Consider the following 21,879-nt stretch of genomic DNA (forward strand, 5'->3'; position numbering starts at 1 on the left):
TTGCATTTATCGTTCGAGTTTCTTTAAACTCCTCAATTACTTTGTTATATCCAAATAGGTTGCTGAGACAATATTAAACCCCATTAAAGTGAACTGATTGACATAGTATGCGCCCTTAGTTACTTATAGGAGGTGACGTCTCGAAGTAACTAGAGTGTGATGTAATTGATGGTAAGTTCAAGTGCCATAGGGTCATATGAGATGACTAGTCGATTACATAGACAGACTGTATGAGACACTCTGTCGGGCAGTGACCGCTTATAGAGTTCTGGAAATTCATAAAGCCAGGTCGTGGCGAGAGCTACTATAGTATTATTATGAGTCAATTCTTTTGACTAGAGATTATTCTCCCAAGTTGGCACAAGTTTCTAATTGGCTTTGATTTATACTCTACGACTGTCGTAACTGAAATCAAATGAGTATATTTTGGGTCATGGTAAACTGTGGATATACGACGGGAATAGTGCGATACGAATTGTCCACCCCCTTATCAGGGTTGTTTGAAATCTCAGGGCCACTCGAGGAGTAGTGAACTGAAAATGCGTGGCCACGCTCGGAAGGTATCTACGGTAGATAATTCTGGTCAGACAGTTACTCTCCAGATCGAGGAAACCACTCAAGATATGATCAAGTGCAAGTACGACCTGCAAGACACCTTGCATTGAGTGGGAGATTGTAATAGGACAAGAGAATTGGTGACACACACTTGTCTCGGACAAGTGGGAGATTGTTGGAGTAAGTGTCCTCAATAGGAATGGCAATGGATCGGGTATCCGCCCCAGATCCACCAGATCCAATACCATTGGACCAGATTTGGATTCCGTTATTTTAGATCCATAGGATCCAGATCAGATCCAGATCCATATATGATTTTAAGGATCTGGATATGGATCCTTCCCCTGAGATCCGGATCCGACCCTCGGATCCATATATTTTTCTAGGTCTAAGTTCTCATCCAAGCTCAAGCCCATCTAATTAATAAGCTCAAGCCCATTTCCTTTTTTTTTTAAGTATAATTTGAAACCCTCGATCCGACTCTTCGTCTTTCCTCAAAGCTTTGAAACCCTAATTTTTCCAAATTACCATATCAAACTCATCTCCCTCAAAGATGCGACACCGGTTGTGTTCCTCCGTCTGACAGTCTGACTGTCGACTCAACGACTCTCTTCGATCTTCTATTGCGACATTCTCATCTCTTCGATCTTGTTTTTCTCGGCTGTACAATCAGGTTCGTTTCCTATCAACTTTGTTTGTACAATCAAATTGGCTTACTATGGCTCCCTAATTAGCTATTGTAACATTGAACTTGGATGTTACTAGGGTATTGGAGTACTGTATTTCTGAAACTTGTTGAGATCCGTTTTGGACCAAGATCCTACCCGGATCCATAGGATCTGGATATGAATCTTGAAATTTTAGATCCTTAGGATCTGGATACGATCTAGGTACACCATTAGTGAAATGGATCTGGATCTGGATCCTGTAGGATCCGGTCCAGATCCGATCCATTTCCATCTCTGGTCCTCAACAATAGTGTGATTACATGTTTAGATCTCAAGATAAGAATACGTAAGGGATGATTCATTTATATAGTCAACTGATCAACATTAATCAGTAATGATTGGCTAACTAGAATTTGACATTACTGTCGTTTGACGGTGGTGATCAGTTGATCCCTTAAGGTCACACCTATAGGACAATTCCCTTAATAGACTAATTAGTTAATTGTATAATGATACAAGTGAATTAATTCCTTAAAATTGAACAATTTATATTTGTGAGTGAGAATAAGTATCTTATTGTAATTTGATTAAATAAGATTCATTTAGTAATTGAAATATTTTCATTACTAAAATTGATTATTGTTTATGAAACAATTGAGATAAGAATGAATGGTTAATTATAATTACAAAATGTTGTGAATTATATTAACATGTCCTATTTTATAACATGTAATTATGAATTACTAGACAATTTGTTATATGTAATTTAATTAATGTGTATAATGATATTTAGTTGTTAATTATGCATTAAACTAATTAATAACAAGTTACATGCAACATGTGACACATTGTATGACAAATGACAAATTGACAAATTGACAAAATAAAATGGAAGTCCATTTTATAAGTGGACCGAAATAATGGAGGGTTTTTAGGGTTAATGGATATTTTATTTTAATGTTAAAATGAAACATAATGATTAACCTAAAAACAGCCTTACACGCCTAATAATTAGAAAAGAGAAAAAGCAAAAGGGTGAAGGTCATGCATTGGCCTTCTAAGAACCCCAAATCGGCTCCTCCCCACTTTTATAGAGAAAACTGTTCTCTATTATTCATTCATGCATTTTTCCTTATTCTCACATATATGCTTCTCCAAATTTATCTCTAAAATAGTTTTAGAACTCATAAAATTTGTTCATCTAAATACTAATATTATAATACAAGATTACAAGTGTAGTAATATATATATATATATATATATATATATATATATATATATATATATATATATATATATATATATATATATATATATATATATATATATATTAGAATCATTTTAAGGGTAACTAGTATATTAATCTAGTTAATTAATAAATTAGTTTTAAGGGAAGTCTTGGGTGCAATTTTTAAGGAGTATCTCTATACTTGAGGTTGGAGGATTGTCCATATTTTAAGCTCAAGAACAAATAAGGAAGGTGTCCTTATTTGTGCCCATAAATTTCGAACCAACAACAATGTAAGAACCATGGTTTTCTTCTTTTATTTCTACTTTAGTTATGCATGCACTAGATCTTAATGAACTTATGTTAAAATGTTAATTTTTTCACCATAAAAAATGTCTTATTAGGGTTATATAAACCTAACAGTTTTTATGCTCGATCGAGAGGTTTTTGCTGGAAGATGTTCGATCGAGCTGTTTGAAAGTACTCGATCGACCAGTTTGTTATTTGACGCTAGAATTTCTTGCGTAAAATTTATTTACTTAATATCTTAAGCTATAGTATTAGGTTAATGAAAATATATTTCCTATAAATAGGAGAGACTTAATTAGGTTTAGGTACCCTTTTATTAATCTTTAATCAGTCTTTAATTTCAGAACTCTTTTTGTCATCCAGTTTTTAGTTTTCCGACTCTTGTTCAATAATGCTTTAAATTTCCGGATCTTCAATTGTGTAATTTATTACTCTCTTTAATTCATAGTATTATTTCCTTTTGCAAGCATTCAATTCTCTTGTCTGTTATTTCATCTTTATACCATGTTTAGTATAGTTTTATCTATTGTTATTTGTTTTATCATCGTCATGAGTAGCTAAATCATTTGTGCTAGGATATAGGGGAGTCATGGTAATTAGGTAGGTTAAGATTAGGTGATTAGGCTTGGTTGAATTAGGTTTGTGTTGTTAATCACCGTGTTTAACAACAATTAGCTGCTTGAGTCGACGCATTTAGCTAGTTGATTTGGTACACCTTGACCTGGATCGGAAGATTAGGAAGAGTAAGACCTGCAGTGAACATTATGGCATTCTAATGAGGGCGGAAGCTAAGTTAGTAATGTTGTAAGGTGAATAGCGGACCGGAAGGACCTTTTCACTACCCTGCGAACCGAATTTATGCCAACCTTTGACCGTAGATTGGATCCCTAATATATCATGGTGAACCGACAATCCTAGCATTTCTCTCCCTTATTTGATCACATTTTACTTTTACAGCGATTTTAGTTTATCTATTACTTTTACTTTTTGTTTTAGTTTAGTACTTCAAACAAACAAACAACCCAGTGACACCGACAGACCTAGTTAGATAAATAGACTACCATCAGCCTCCTTGTGGAATACGATACCCGACTTACCTCTGCTACATTAGTTAGAGCCAATTAGGTTTATTTTTTATAGGGTTGTGACAACCTCATCAAATTCCGTGGCCTGTGCTGCCATTAAGAGCAAATATTTTACTACCTCCTCAACACCCTTCAGGTACGGCTCCCACATCTAGAAGAATGTAGGGACTGGCTAGCTAATTCTAAAGAACCACCTTACTTGGTCTATCGGTGATGGTTCCACCATTTCCCTATGGAATGATCATTGGTCTTGCTTCGGCACTCTTAGGAGCATCATCTATGGCCCTCCCCCCTTCCCCCCCCCCCCCCCTCTTTCCTCAGAAGCTAGACTTAGCAGCATCATCTTCAATGGACAATGGTCTTTTGAGTCCCTTGAATTCATTCTCCCTGACCACGTTATTGAGATCATCCGAGCCATTCCTCTCCCCTCCTCCATTAAGTCTAATGTCCTTACCACCTCCCTTGCCCCGAAAAACAAATTCTCTCTTGGCTCCACCTATGCCTCACTCTTTGATGTTTCCTCTCGCCCTCCCTCCTTATCTGTTGATCTTCTGTGGTTGTGGGTCTTCGCACCCAGCCTAAGATCAAAATTTTCTTATGACTTGCTTTGTGGGACAAACTACCACATAACCTCACTCTCCATAAAAGATCTATCCTCCCTTCTTGATACTATCGTTAAGTACCAAAAATAAATACCTATTACTACTAACAGAAGTCAGCGGTAAGTAGGGTCGATCTCCACAGGGAGATGGGAAAATATTAGCATAACTAAGTCCGTCAGGGTAACAAATTCTTGGGGGTTTTTGAATGATTGTTCTAAACTAAGGAGGTCAAAGGAGAGAAATAAAATAAGAGAGTTGAAAACAAACAAGCAGAGAAAAAGCAGCTAAGACAGTCGGTTCACCATGCTTCTCAGGAAATGTAATCTAAGATCTCAGGTCAATGCAAGCTCGATCTACATGGCAATGAATATCTCCTTCCGGTTTCAGTTCACCCTAAAACACTATTAGCTTAGCTTCCGCCCTCACTATAGTGCCCTAATGTTCGCTACAGGTCTTACGTTTTCCAGTCTTCCGATCTAGGTCAAGGTGTACCGTGATTAATCACCTAATTGTGTCGACTTAATTAGACAAGAATAGTTATATGCAGCGATTAACAACATAAACCTAATTTGCATAAAACCTAATCACTTATTCATATTTCCCTTAAAATCATGGCTCCCCTATGTCCTAGCAAAGGAGTTTAGCTATGCATGATTATTGAATAAACAACAACAACACACAAACTATAAAAATTAAACATAATTAACAATCTAAGAAGAGAATAAGGAGAGTACAGATTAAAGGACTAAGAGTAGCAAGGCAAAAGTAATTAATTAATTAAAAGTAGAGAATACCGGTTACAAGGAAAAAGCAATGGAGAATTAGGTTCCCAAGTTTTTAGTTCTAAGAGGCGAAAAAAAAGAAGAGGAGTCGAAGGAGAGATAGATCTCCCCTCGTATTATGACCTGCTGTCATAATATATACTCTAATTACAAAAGCCAAACTCGAAAATAGCTCAAAGCCCGCATAAAACACATAGTCTCTCGATCGAGTGAGATGAAACCACTCAATCGAGGATAATTCTTGAAAATCCATTCGATCGAGTGAAAATGGAGTTCGATCAAACACTTCAGATAATGGCTAACTCGATCGAGTGAAAGAAGATTTTGATCGAGTGATTCTTCAGGGATAAAGCATTCGATCGACCATAATGAGTAGCAAAACTGGTCGATCGAGCTATATAAGCACGTGTGAACTCCTTGGCACCTTCTAAGACCACTTCACGCATCTCTAAGTGATAGATTCTAGGCTCTGATTCCTTGTTCTCCAAAATGCATGCGATTAAGACAAGTTCAGGCTTGATTTTGCTCCTTTCTGGTCCGTACCTGCAATTTATACAAGACAAACCCAATGTAGACTAATCGAGGGCATTTGTAGATAGATGCCATATAAATAACATAGAAATGCGTGTAAAAATGAGGTAAAAACCTTATATAAAATACAGGCATCAAATCTCCCCAAACCAAACCTCTGCTTGTCCTCAAGCAAACTATGAATGCAACTAAAGACAACTACGGAACGGGACCAACTCATCAGCAACAAATCATCCACCCAAACCAATTTAATGCAACAACTAACAAAGCGGCAATTGGCAAGTGCAAACGAATTAAAAATCAATGTCTCAAACTACTGAATCGTCGACCTTGCAAGACTCATAGATATCAGACTCTCACGGGTCGCTCGTCACACAAATTAGGCACAGGGTGAGTATATAAGTAAGAGATATAAAGAAGTAAAGACACTCACCTAACTCGACCTATAAGAACATGCATGCAATCTAACATGAATAAAGTCTCTACAACTGTACATATACATTCCAACCAACTAATGACCAAGACATATGCCGAGGACTTACATTTGGGTAAGTGAGGTAATGGGTAAGAAGGGGCTATAATGAATTTGGAGATGTTGAGTTAATAGCCAGGCTAGCAACAACGAATCCAAATTAGAAAAACTTCCTAACTTCATACTCAATATATCAATGCAAAATGGTGCTAAATTGCAGTACACAACTCACTAACCACCATAGAATCGTCAACGCCCCATAATATATAAATATAACATGGGAGCGAAAATTACAAAATAGAGTATTTCTTGGCTCATGATTTATTTCATAATCTTTCTTTTTCTCCTTTTTGATATTCTTTTTTCCATTTTTCACAACTTTTTCTTTTCATTTTTTTCATTCCCTTCAACATTTCCACCAACTTATGGGGAGTTAACGATTCTATGATACCAAGTAGACTGAATTCATGCTTATGCAATTTGATGTTACATGTCTTATAGAGAGTACTACTCACATCCTACATGAAACTGGTCAAGGATATCAGCAGTCTATTAAGCTCTAAACCTTAGAATGTAAATGTAGCTTGCCATTATAAGAGTCAAGTCTATTCGTTCAGATAAGTTTGAAACAAAAACTCGTAGATTATGCACATTACCATGCCAACGAAATGTCAAGAATATGCAAGGTAAGGGTAAAGGGACTCAAAGTAGCATCAAAGTTCAACATTCCGACTCAACCTAAGTGCAGTAATAAACGTGAATTTTGTGAATTGTTTTGAATTTTATGTAATTTTTTTGTATTAAAACAACAATGCATGCGAAAACAAATAAACGTGCAAACTGAAATGCACAAAATATGCAGACACAGATATGGATGCATTCCTCCCCAAACCAAACCGTACAATGCCCTCATTGTACCAAAAATAGGGAAAGAAATGCAAACTGAAGAGAAAATGAGAGCGGAAGTCGGAAAAACTTACAAGATGACGTAAAGGGGGGACCTCCCCAAACCGACCATGAACATGGGAGGTCACAAATAGCCTAATAGAATCGCACCATACGAGAAATAACATCAGGACTCGATCGAGCAGTGCAGAGGGGTTCGATCGTGTAGAAATGGTGCCAGAAGCTCTCGATCGAGCAAAAGTGCCACTCGATCGAGAAGAGGGATTTTGCAGGGACTCGATCGAGAGTAGCAGATGATCAAACGAGTAAGAATGTCAGCAAAAGTGGTCGATCGAGTAAGAAAACTACTCGATCGAGCTAGGTACCTACAAATGGCAACAAAAGATACTATGCAACTCGCAAAAGTGCTTACAAGTTCAGAAAATGTTCGTAAAACTAGAGTCTAGGCACACAACGTAAATGAAAACAAGTTTAAACAAAAGTACAACAAAATAGTCCGGGTTGCCTCCTGAATAGCGCAGGTTTAAGAGGTCCCACACGACTTTTATGGCTTCGATTAGCTGGCGCATCAGGATTGTCGAATTACAGGACTTCAACTCGGCTATCTGCATCGTTTGCTTCATGATAATGCTTCACATACTGGCCATTGACCTTGAACCTGTTACCATCAGAACTCTCTAATTCAATTGACCCAAATTTAGTGACAGCTGTCACTGTATAAGGGCCACTCCACCTGGACTTCAGCTTGCCAGGAAATAAGCGCAGTCGGGCATTAAACAGCAACACCTTCTGCCCGACATGAAATTCTCAAGGCATGATCCGTTTGTCGTGCCATCTCTTCGTCTTCTGTTTGTAGATGCGTGAGCTACCATAGGCATTTAGCCTAAAATCCTCCAATTAATCTAGCTGCAATAAACGGTTCTGACCACACAACGTAGGATCAAAGTTTAGTTCATGAATAGCCCACCAAGCCTTATACTCTTAACTCAATAGGTAAATGACAGCACTTCCCATAAACCAACCGATATGGTGATGCTCCAATCGGTGTTTTAAAAGTAGTCCGATAAGCCCATAATGTGTCCTCCAGTTTGAGACTATAATCCTTCCGTGATTTAGAAACTACCTTAGCCAAAATCTCTTTAATCTCTCGATTAGAGACCTCAACTTGGCCACTAGTTTGGGGATGATATCCCAAACCGTGCCGATGTTGGACACCAACCTTAGACAATATAGAAGTAAGTTTCTTTTCTTTGAAGTGCATTCCCTTATCACTAATGACGACCCTAGGGACACCAAATCGGGGAAAGATAATCTTTTTGAACATTTTAATCACGGTCTTGGCATCACAATTAGGCGAAGCAATCGCCTCTACCCACTTAGACACATAATCTACGGCTACCAAAATATACCTGTTACCTTTGCTAGACGGAAAGGGTCCTTGGAAATCAATGCCCCAGACATCGAAAACCTCGACCTCTAGGATGCCGTTTTGTGGCATCTCATGTCTCTTAGAAATATTCCCAGAGCGCTGGCAAGCATCACAAGCTGAAACAAACACTTTAGCATCAGCAAACAAAGTAGGCCAGTAAAAGCTAGACTAAAGTACCTTAGCCACGGTGCGCGATGGACCGTGGTGACCACCATAGGAGGATGAATGACAACCCTCCAAGATTTCTTTGGTCTCCCACTGCGGAATACACCGTATGTATAGACCGTCTACACACTCCTTAAATAAATAAGGATCGTCCTAGAAGTACTGCTTAGCGTTATGGAGAAAACGCTTCTTCTGCTGATAAGAAAGGTCAGGTGGCAGCTCGCCACTAACAACATAATTAGCTAAATCTGCATACCAAGGGTCATGGTTAGGATGAGAAGACATAACAGCAAATAAGGAGTCATCGGGAAAAGAATCATCAATAGGTAAAGAATCTTCTCCCTCCTGCTGCGATAGTCGCGACAGATGATCAGCTACTACGTTCTCTGCACCCTTCTTATCTTTGATCTGTAAATCAAACTCCTGAAGGAGTAGTATCCACCTCAGCAATTCTGGTTTAGCTTCTTTCTTAGCAAGAAGGTGTCTCAGCGCTACATGGTCAGTAAAAACAGTAACTTCTGACCCTATCAAATAAGAACGAAATTTTTCTAGCGCATAAACCACAGCTAACAGCTCCTTCTCAGTAGTGGTGTACTTCACTTGAGCCTCATCCAGAATTCGGCTCGCATAGTATATTGCAGTCAAAGCTTTATCTTTTCGCTGGCCTAGCACCGCTCCTAGTGCATAATCACTAGCATCGCACATAATCTCAAATGGCAAGTCCCAGTCGGGAGTCTGTATAATCGGTGCTGAAATTAGGGCCTGCTTCAACCTGTTAAAAGCAGAAAGACACTCATCATTAAATGCAAAGGGTGTTGGGGTTGGTGTCCTTAACAGTTAGTGCAAGGACTTATAAACCTCTAAAAGGATCAAAGGGTATACTTTGTATCATAATCAGTTGATCCACGTTTATCAATAACGGTTGGCTTGCTAGATAAGTTTGACGTTATTGTCATACAGATGGCGGTGATCAACTGGTCCCTAAAAGTCACACCTATAGGATACGTCTTGAGTGATGTGACGGTATGAAAATACAATCATGTAGATGCAAATCGACTAACCAGTTAGTCTGAGTTATTTGATTAATAATTAGTCAAAATATGATGTTGAGATATTATATTTAATACGGATTAAATATCATGGGCTAAAGGCGAATTAACCAGTTAATTCGTAAAATTAAATATAAACGATTTATATTTAATTAAATGTATATTGAATATAATTATACAATACGCTTTGTCGGACACGAATTAATAATTCAAATAACCCGTATTATTAGCCGATGCCTTAATTTCCGATAACCGATAACAGTTTATAATATAAACCCGTCATATACATTTTAGCATTTGCGAACTGGACCTCGAGCTAAAATTAAGAGGAAGTGGAAGCCCACTTCCCCATGCATGCACTCGGTCCGGCCGAACCAAACAAAAGGAGAGACTCCCTCTCCTTTTGACCTAGACAATTTCATTTGCGAGAAAAACTAGGGTTTTGAAGAGCATTCTCCTCTCGAAAACCCGAGATCTCTCATCTCGACAAAACTCACATCGCTTCTCCCTATATTGCAAGGCAATCGGAGAACACTGTTCTAGCACAAGGGCATATCTCGGACAAAGTCTTGGGTGTAACGATTAGGAGGAAATCTGCTTTGATTTCTGTTCTTTACGCCGCAATTTAAAGGACCCGAGGTTATTTCTATACATTAATCATTTCATTGTGTTTATCGTTTTATGACTATAAATTGCATGTCTAAATTTACGTTATAGTCCTGCAATTAAAGGGTAGTATACGGATATTAACCTACAAGTGGTATCAGAGCGAGGCCACGTGAATTTTTCATGTGTTTTTCATAAAACGTTTTTGAAACGATGATTTTCTGCTTTGAAAACCGTGCCTAGTATACACGGCAGATTTTTTTTTCAAACCGTGTCATGTATTACACGGTAATTTCATGTTTTTTCGATTTGGTTTTTGCATATTGTTGTTTTATACAGAGATTATAACAATATGTCATGTTTTGTCAATTGTCAAATTTGTTTTAATGCGTTTTTGATCATATTTGCAATTGATTTTGTCTCGAAATATGTTTTCACGAGGGTTTTGGATTTTCCAGAGATTTTTGCACTCGATCGACCATGTTTTTAATCGATCGAGTGGCTTTTCTCTCAGATAATTTTTGCTCGATCGAGTCCCCGCTTTGTACTCGATCGACCACTTCCAAATTTTTGCTTGATCGAGTCCTTGCTGTACTCGATCGACCTGCTTTCAAAACCCCTCTGCTCGATCGAGTTGTCCTCGTACTCGATCGAGTAGTTTTGCTGATATAGGTACACGATCGACCTCCAGTTTAGTCGATCGAGCACCTCCTGGTTAGCATACCTCTCGATCGACTTGCAGTTCAGTCGATCGAGCCCTCCTGTCCCTCGATCGAGCACTTATGTCCCTGGATCGAGGGATTTCGTCTTTAACAGCTTTGAAAATTTGTTTCTTTTGATTTAAATTTTCTTTTGGCTTAAATATGTACTTTATACGGATATAGTACACTCGCTTAATAGTGAATTGATTCACTCACGTACCATATAGTTGTTTTAAAGCGTCTTTAAAATGACGGATTATAATGGATTAAAATTAAATGATAGAAGCGGTTTTATCACATGAATTTTAATCATTAAAAGGTGGTTTGGATAAATTTAACATAATTACGGAATTATGTCACGAATGAATTTTTTTTTAGTTGATGCTTTTTTATTTATCGTTAATTTATGAATGCCGTGAATGCCTTTTAATTACGTATTTAATTTTTACAATTGATTGTAACTTAGTGTGGCCTTAGTAGAACGTGTTACCGTAATGATGGAACACGGTCTTGGTTGTATTTTGAGATCTTGTATCTCCGTTTTGGATTTTTCACTTGTAATTACAGTTTTAATTAGAATGTAAATAGGTTTATATTTTGTAATTATAAATTTGTAATTTTTGAGAAGACCAAAGATGGAGACCAGATGCTCACTCCCGCTACTTGGATCAAGATGGAACATCAAGACAAGCTTTTCGGGTCCAACGGTGGATTCCAAAGTTGTATTATGTTCTTTTACTAGGATAGGCCACACTAGGAAATTTTTTTATTTACGTATTGCATTACTTTATTTATTCATTGTTACGATAATTTGCATCATTTTCCGCCTAAAAACCAAACCACCTAATTATTACATGAAAACTGACACATATAGAGGTCACGAGTTAGTTTTCTTTGACATTCGTATGTCACACGATCATGTTAAGCCATCACCCAAATTAATTCATTCACGCAGACGCTAGTTATTCGTTCACTTAAAATGAATTATAATTTAGTTGATGGGATCTTCCTCGTATAAACAAAAATTGAGAACAGTCTTTATAGGTCAAACTCCAATGAGTCCCTTCTTCGTCGGTAGGCATACTATGACCCCTTCTACGTCGGGTAAGTTGGAACCGATTGACCTATTTTATCTCAACACTATGGTCACTCGTACGATCCTGTGACTATGGTGGACTATAGATAGGATTTACGAAATCTATCGACCAAGAGTTCTTCCTAAGAATTAGCTAAACAGTTGGCTTATCGGTTTTTACGTAAATTGAGTCTTGGGATCACTTGTATCATTCTTGAGGGAGATCAATTATGCAAGTGGGAGAGTCTACATGTTTAAAATGAATTTTAAAATAGACTTAAATCACCTCGATGAGTTGCTTATTTCGTTTTGTTTTTCCTTCTTTTTCAAAGAGATCACGTATTAAACCGCTAAACATCAAATGGATGGTTCAAGTGATAACCCAATGCCAAGTGCCACATTGGACCGTGAGTCCTGGCTTAGGATCTTCATGAGTCGGATGAATCGGTCTACTCGATCAAGAATGACGGATCCAACTTCGCGGACTGGGAGGCGGCATTACGGAATGCTGCCGCTGCGACGGAAAGCTCGGATATCCGCTGAGCCCATGCCGTTAAACCCAGCCCCACGGCCGGAATAAACGAGATCGACAAGTATAACGATTTCGCTTTAGAAGCGGGTGCGGTAAAGAACGTACTTATTTTTGCAATGGAACCCAATTTGCCGAAACGCTTCATAGCCCATGGTGCAAACAAGATTTTCACCACGCTCACTAAGGAATTCTCGAAAGCACCGAGAATCGTGACCTATGAGCATACCACTCGCTTCTTTGATGCGAGACTCGAAAAGGCCAACCGGTTAGCCCACACATTCTCGCATGATTGAGAATGTCGAGAAACTGGAGACCTTTAATCGTAACATCAGCAAGAATATTGTTATCGACCGTATTCTTCACTCACTCCACGATGGTTATTCGCAATTCAGAGCGAATTACTATATGAATGATTTGAAGAAAACTCCCCATGAATTGCACTCCTCCTCCTCGCATGCACCGAGAAGGACATGAAGTTCAGTGGGAGCTCGAAACAGGATGTTCTCGTTGTATCAAATAAAGGAAAGGGTAAGGGCAAAGCTCGAGGCAAACCTAGCGAGGTAAGGCGAAGTTCAAGAAGTCGGGCTCGGGTAAGAGTGGTCCTGGTGAGGCGAGCAACTCATCGAGCACGACAAAGAGCAAGAGTGAAAACATGGAATGCCATCATTGCCACAAGATCGGGCATTGGAGACGCACATGTCCTCCTTTTATCATGAGGACTTAAAGGCAGGTCGTGTTAAGCCTGTTGGTATGTCTTCTCTCTCTTCTACTTTTATTCATATGATTGAGATTAACCACGCAAGTTACGGAACTTGGGTACTTGATACTGGTTGTGGTTCTCATCTGTGTAATCATGTGCCGGGGCTCCGAAACATCGAACCCCTCGTAAAGGGTGAGGTGGACCTGCGTGTTGGGAATGGAGCAAGAGTAGCCGCCATCTCCAAGGGGACATATGTGATCCAGACTTCCTAGCGGATTCGAGTTGTCATTATATGATCTATTATGTTCCTAGTCTTTCGAAAAACATTATTTCGGTTTTACGCACTTGATAAACTTGGTTTTTCATTTGTAATAGAAAATAATACTTGCATTTTCTCATTACACGATATGATTTACTGACAAAGCGGTCTCCATGAACGGAATTTATGTTTTAGATCAGACCACGTAAATATTACACGTAATGAATAAAAAGTTAAAGGTTGGTGACAAAGATCAAACGTATCTATGGCACTGCCGTATGGGACACATTAATGAGAAACGCGTAAAAACAGCTCATCAAACATGGAGCTATCTCGGCCTTTGATTTTCAATCATTTGGCACGTGTGAATCATGTCTCATCGGTAAGATGACTCGTATTTCCTTCAAAGGTGTTGGAATGCGCGCTGCTGACCTATTAGGACTCATACACACGGATGTATGTGGCCCTATGTCAATCACCGCACGAGAAGGCTATAGGTATTTCATCACTTTCACGGATGATTTAAGTAGATATGGCTATGTCTACTTAATGAAGCATAAAAGTGAATCCTTTGAGAAATTCAAAGAATACCAAAATAGGGTGCAGAACCTACTTGGTAGAAAGATAAAAACACTACGTTCGGATCGTGGTGGCGAGTATCTTTCTCACGAGTTTGATCAACACCTTAAAGACGTGGATCGCCCTACGCTTAACTCCACCGGAACACCTCACCAATGGTGTGTCCGAACGGAGAAATCGAACACTACTTGATATGGTTCGATCCATGATGAGTCACACGGTTTTACCCGATTCATTATGGGGTTATGCTCTTTGTCGGCCGCTCTAATACTTAATCAAGTCCGTCTAAAGCAGTTGACAAAACTCCATATGAACTATGGAAGGGAACGGTCCCTAATTTGTCCTTTATACGGGTTTGGGGCTGCGAGGCTTATGTCAAGTGGAGACCTGAAGATAAGCTCGGCCCGCGATCGGTCAAGACATACTTTATAGGTTATCCTAAAGGATCACGTGGTCATTACTTCTATTCGCCAACCGAACAACGTGTTTTTGTTGCGGCTAGTGCGACATTCTTAGAGAAGGAATTTCTCGAGAATGCAAAGAGTGATAGAACCTTCGACCTGTCGGAGATTCCAGAACCAAATACCGAGCAACTATTGGAGGAACCTATTCCTTCAATCCCTACCATGAACATTCCCGAGGAACCTAGGAGGTCGGGAAGAGTCTCTTTTCCTCCGGACAGATACATCGGTATGGTCGAGGAACATGACATAGATGACGTTCTACTCTTAACGAGTAGTGAACCCGCAACCTATAAAGGTGCCATGACTAGTTCTGACTCGAAACTATGGCTTGAGGCCATGAAATCCGAGATGGACTCTATGTATGAGAACAACGTATGGGATCTTGTTGACTTACCTGCTAAGGTTCGTCCCCTTCAATGCAAATGGCTTTACAAGATAAAGCATTCTGTGGAAGGTCAACAAGATATCTACAAAGCACGACTAGTTGCTAAAGGTTTCACCCAAGTGCCAGGTTTGCACTACGATGAGATTTTTGCACCCGTAGTCATGTTGCGTTCCATCCGGATTATCTTAGCGATTGCCGCTTTTCATGACTATGAAATTTGGCAAATGGACGTGAAAACCGCCTTCTTAAACGGCTTTTTGGAGGAAGAGTTGTACATGGTACAACCCGAAGGTTTTATCGATCCAAAGACATCCTAAGAAAGTGTGCAAGCTTAAGCGTTCCATTTATGGACTTAAGCAAGCATCAAGGAGTTGGAATCATCGCTTCGACCAAGTGATAAAAGAAAATGGATTCACTCGATCGGTCGAGGAACCATGTTTATATATCAAGTCGAGTGGGAGCAAGATTGTCTTCCTAATATTGTATGTTGACGACATACTCCCGATTGGGAATGACATACCTCTCTTAACTTCGGTGAAAGTATGGTTGAAAAACCATTTCCAGATGAAAGATCCGGGAGAGGCACAAAGAATTCTAGGCATCCGTATCTATCGAGATAGATCACGACGGATGCTATCTCTCGATCAGAGTCTTACATAGACAAAGTCCTAGAGAGATTCAATATGACTAACTCCAAGAAGGGGTTCCTTCCTATGGCTCCAGGGGTGCATTTGAGCAAGTCTCGGGCACCAGAGACACCGGAAGAGAAAGAGCGCATGGCACGGATACCTTATGCCTCGGCAATAGGATCTATCATGTATGCCATGATATGCACACGTCCGGACGTGGCATATGCATTGAGTATGACAAGTCGATTCCAACAAAGAACCAGGTGAACCACATTGGCTGGCTGTCAAGAACATTCTTAAGTACCTCCGGAGGACTAAAGATTGGGCATTGACTTATGGAGGCTCTCAAACGCTATGCGCAACCGTTCGCAGATGCTAGCTTCCAAACGGATCGTGATGACTCGAAATCTCGGTCGGGATTCGTTTTACTCTTAATGGCGCTGCAGATCACCGGAAGAGTTCAAACAAATCTGTTACAAAGAGATTCTACGACGAGTCCGAGTACTATGCCGCGTCCGAAGCTACAAAGGAAGCGATATGGATGCGTCAATTCTTACATGGGCTATCAGAGTGCCTAGTTCGAATGACCCGATCACCATCTATTGCGACAATAGTGGTGCCATCTTCCAAGCTAAGGAGCCAAAGTCTAGCAACAAGTCTAGACATGTACAACGGAAAGCTCATCTAATCCGGGATTACGTGGAGCAAAAGACAGTAGTGATAGAAAAGATTGCTACAGATGACAACATAGCAGATCCTCTCACTAAAGCATTACGACAAGATAAGCATGAAGGGCACGTTAATTCCATGGGAATCAAACGTGTTCCTAAGTTGTAGTACTCTTTTATGGATCAGATTCATTCTCCTTTGTACTCTATACGACATCATCGTTTTGATATTTTTTATATATATATTTTGTTTTTCATGTGGAATTGTACGACGATTTTGAACACCACAAAGTGAACTGAACAAACATCATATATTGTTAGTCCTTAATTGCCCACATGAGTGATAACTCGCAATTATTTTGTGACGTTGGTTGATGGTGGGTTCAACGAGCCATAAGTCAACCGGTTGACTGACCAATCACAGAGGCGATTTATACGGATATTTCGTAGGACACCATTGTGACATCGACGTGGAGTCCTAAATGTTTTATAACATTCGTTGCCCGGTCGTGGATAGGACTTCCATGGTGATCCTTAGAGTCGAATCTCTTGACTATCGACTGTCTCTTGAGACTACGGCAGATTTTGGGTGACTTTGGTTTCTTTCTCACGGTCATCCGTAACAGGGGGCCAAGTAGATTTTTTCTGGGTCATTTCATGCTGTGCTTAGATCGGAAGGAGTCGAGTTGAAGGAAATATTCAGCCTTTATCGTGTACTCGATATTTCTCGGGGCCACTCGAGGAGTCAGAATCGAAATGCATGGCCATGCTCGGATACGGATTCGTTTTATCGGTTAAGTTACTCTCTAGTCGGGGAAACCACTCTAGATACGGATCGATTGTAAAATACGACCTTTGCGGATCCGATCCGCAAATTGTTTTACATTGAGTGGGAGAAATTTTTAAATGAATATGAGAATCGGTTATCGCACATACACTTGTACGGACAAGTGGGAGTTTGTTGGAGCTTGTGTCCTCCAGTTAGTGTGGATAACGTCATTGCACATGCACTTGTACGGACAAGTGGGAGCTTGTTGGGGTTGGTGTCCTTAACAGTTAGTGCAAGGACTTATAAACCTCTAAAAGGATCAAAGGGTATACTTTGTATCATAATCAGTTGATCCACGTTTATCAATAACGGTTGGCTTGCTAGATAAGTTTGACGTTATTGTCATACAGATGGCGGTGATCAACTGGTCCCTAAAAGTCACACCTATAGGATACGTCTTGAGTGATGTGACGGTATGAAAATACAATCATGTAGATGCCAAATCGACTAACCATTAGTCCGAGTTATTTGATTAATAATTAGTCAAAATATGATGTTGAGATATTATATTTAATACGGATTAAATATCATGGGCTAAAGGCGAATTAACTAGTTAATTCGTAAAATTAAATATAAACGATTTATATTTAATTAAATGTATATTGAATATAATTATACAATCTTTTTGCTTTGTCGGACACGAATTAATAATTCAAATAACCCGTATTATTAGGCGATGCCTTAATTTCCGATAACCGATAACAATTTATAATATAAACCCGTCATATACATTTTAGCATTTGTGAACGGACCTCGAGCTAAAATTAAGAGGAAGTGGAAGCCCACTTCCCCATGCATGCACTCGTCCTAAGCCGAACCAAACAAAAGGAGAGACTCCCTCTCCTTTTGACCTAGACAATTTCATTTGCGGAAAAACTAGGGTTTTGAAGAGCATTCTCCTCTGAAAAACCGAGATCTCTCATCTCGACAAAACTCACATCGCTTCTCCCTATATTGCAAGGCAATCGGAGAACACTGTTCTAGCACAAGGGCATATCTCGGACAAAGTCTTGGGTGTAACGATTAGGAGGAAATCTGCTTTGATTTACTTTCTTTCGCCGCAATTTAAAGGACCCGAGGTTATTTCTATACATTAATCATTTCATTGTGTTTATCGTTTTATGACTATAAATTGCATGTCTAAATTTACGTTATAGTCCTGCAATTAAAGGGTAGTATACGGATATTAACCTACAAAGGGGGCATCCTTAAGCAACAGCTATGTAAGCGGTTTAGCAATTTTTGAAAACACTAGTAGAAAAAACCCCTATAGTGGCGGTTATAAATGGCCTTTTTGTGGCGGTTTTTACAGATTTTGGGTGCGCCGTATATCACGGGGTTGTTTATACTTTGCGGCGGTTGTACAACCGCCACTATAGCTTACCTACGATGGCGGTTTTTAAACAAAACCGCCATTATAGGCTTATATAAAATGACGGTTGTCAGACAAGAACCATCACTGTAACTCATCTATAATGGCGGTTATTGTTTGAAAACCGCCACCATAGGTATTTCAATAATATCATTGCACCACACCATGTTCTCTATAACAACGGTTCTTTTGGCAGAACCGTCTTAAAGGTTAGCATAACAACGGTTGTTGTTACAGAACCGCCACTAAATGTAATTATAACGTCAGTTGTTTGGCCAAGAACCGCCATTAAACGCGAAATATTTAATTTTTTCACGTCGTTTCTAATGGAACCGTCGTGAAAAATTTATATATTTATTTTATTTCTGCAGCACCGCACCTCCCTATTAATTTGATAATTCTAAATGATGGGGCATATTCTGCACCTGCTGACCAAGTCAACATATTGAGCAAGGTCAAAGATATCCACAGCAAGTCAACGACTTAGACAGCCTAACCGACGCAGCTTGTCGGCCTGTCTCTTGTGCCTCGGCTAGGACAACTAGCCAGCCGGGGCACATATCCGCGTACTCATATCCAAGACCCCTCGGCGGCGAGTCAACAGGGCCCGCCGGCCTGCCATGGGTCCCTCGGCCGAGGGTAGATCAGTCTTTCCACCTGCTAGCCACTTGGCCACTACGTGACAAAAGGTGAAAGTCTATAAATACTCCTCAACTCTCATTGAGGAAAGGATCCACAATTTAACCTAAACACCTCATAATCTGGTAATATCTTCCTTATCTCTCTACAACATATACTTCGCCAAGTAACACATAACTTATCTCTTTAAGTTCACTGACTTGAGCGTCGGAGTGAGTACGCTCGGCCAAAGCCGAGCCCTCGCTTGCTCATTGTTTCGGGAGACCGAAAGGAGGATTCAATCAAAGACGTCATTCTACAAGCCACGAGTGGTAACAAATAATCGTTCGAATTACACCCCGGAACAATTGGCGCCGTCTCGGGGGAATGATACTAGAAGCTAGTCAAATCCCTTACAAAAAAAAAAAACACAAAAACAAAACCCACCCAACAAGCTAAGAAGATGTCAAAACAGCCAGAAGCAATTGTGACTGACGAAACCGAATTCTGCCAAGATGATACCGTCCACAATTCTGGGGTTGTGCAGCCCTCCACCGGCCGAGTAAATCAACCGGCGTACGGGATGCCAATAATACCGAGATCCACGCTCACCGACCAAATCACCATCATGGGACATGTGGTTGATGCAGCTAAGTGGGCTACTCCTGGACCTAATGGGTGGCACGCCGACTCACACTTGTCACAACGACAAGAGCGGCGGCACCCGCACAGGAGACCAGGGCCCAAAATGTGACTCCAAGAAACTTGAACGAAGCATTGGAGGAAGCTGACCCTGTCAAGACGCCGGGGGAGCCCAGAGCGCTAGTGGTAGACCTAAGTCCTTCTCGCACTCGCGGGAGGACAGCGTCGCCGCAGCACCGACGAGGCCTGCCCCAGAGGAGCGAAAGAAGTCCGACTCACCAGAGTCGGAGAAGAAGCCCGACTCACCAGAGTCGGAGAAGAAGCCCTTCCCGCCACGGGAAGAGGAGCCGGGCTAAGGATGTGAGGAGCCGATCGCCGCGTGTCATTCGACACGTGGTCAGACAGTCCCTCGATGCCTATGTCCTAGAGGTCCCGGTGCCGACTAAGCTAAAGTTGCCACCCATATCATACAAAGGAGAAGGCGACTCAACCGACCACGCCGAGGCTTTCGAGTCTTACATGTCGGTATGGGAGCAACCCGATGAGGTTTGGTGCCGAGTCTTCCCAACGACTCTGCATGGGATGGCACAAAGTTGGTACAAGGGGCTACCCGATGGGTCGGTATACTGTTATGCCGACCTAAGGGACACATTTTTGGCCCAGTATTCTTGCAACAAGAGGAGGGCCGTCGAGACATCGGACCTCCTGACTATCAGACAGGAGGGAGGCGAGTCTCTCCGGAGTTATGTGAAGAGGTTCGACGCCAAGGTTCAACAGATTCGTGAGTGAATACAATGAACCGACGCCTTCGCATCGATGAAAGGCCTCCCGAGAGGAGACTTAAAAAATGAGCTCATCAAGTGCGGCGGCCTGAACCTAGACTCCGCCAGGAAGATGGCCGACCAGGCCATAAAGGTGGAGGACTACCACAAAACCTGGGTAGGCCCCAGCGAGGCCGGACACTCAGAGAGAAAGAGCCGCCGGGAGGACAACCCGGATGAAGGACGCCGTGACAATAATAGGTCACGGTCTGACAGATCTGCCAGGAAACAGAACTCGGCGGGCGCCGGGGAGTTCGTGACCGTACTACCAAAAGCGGTTCAATGGCCACACCCCCTTGGTCGTATCTGCCGCCGAGGTCTTCGCCCCGAGCAAGAACGAGGGTCGAGAGGGGGAAAGGCCTCCCAAGGCGAGGGGGACGGTGACACGAGCCAAGATCTTGTGAGTACCATGGCCACACCGCCACTTAATCGACAACTCGCCGCATCGAAGAATGCCATTGAAGAGCTGATCCGGAAGGGGAGCCTCGGCAAATATGTTGCCAAAGGCCAAAAGACTGATGCCGGCGGCTCAAATAAGAAATCCGTCTTTGAACGGATAGGAGTAATCCATGTTGTCATCGGGGGCAACGAGAACGGTGGGTCCGCTCATGGGCACAAACGGCACCTGAACGAGCTGTATCAGGCCATCAACTTTGTGCCCAAAACAGCGATCCCCGCTTCCAACATCCCCGATATGACTATTGGAAAGAAGGACTACGAGGGAGTCATCGCCCCTCACAACGACCCACTTGTAGTCCACTTGGACATATCCAACCACCTGGTCAAGAGGTGCCGATTGACACAGCGCCTACACGAACATCATGTTTAGGGAGTGCTTTCTCAACCTCGGTCCTCAAGGTTGAAGACTTGAGCCCCGCACCAATCCGTTGTCTGATTTTTCCGGCCGCCTGGTACCCTTGGGGTCAATCAGGCTGCCAGTGATGTTCGGCGAGGGGAATGCGGCTAAGAACGTCCTGTCTGAGTTCGTGGTCATTGACGGCTCGTCCGCCTACAATATTCTCATAGGCCGAGTCACCCTGAGCGAGGCCGATGCAGTAATGTCCATCCGGGCCCTGACACTGATGTATGTCTCGGACCGGGGGGAAGTGCATAAAATCGTCTCAAAGGATGAGAAAGACGAAGTGGTCAACATCCAGATATCTTCCAGAGGGTGCAACATGCAATCCCTCAAAGTGGCGAAGAAGTCAGAGAAGGGGA

This window comes from Silene latifolia, chromosome Y (genome assembly GCF_048544455.1).
Source record: "Silene latifolia isolate original U9 population chromosome Y, ASM4854445v1, whole genome shotgun sequence".
Taxonomy (NCBI): Eukaryota; Viridiplantae; Streptophyta; class Magnoliopsida; order Caryophyllales; family Caryophyllaceae; genus Silene; species Silene latifolia.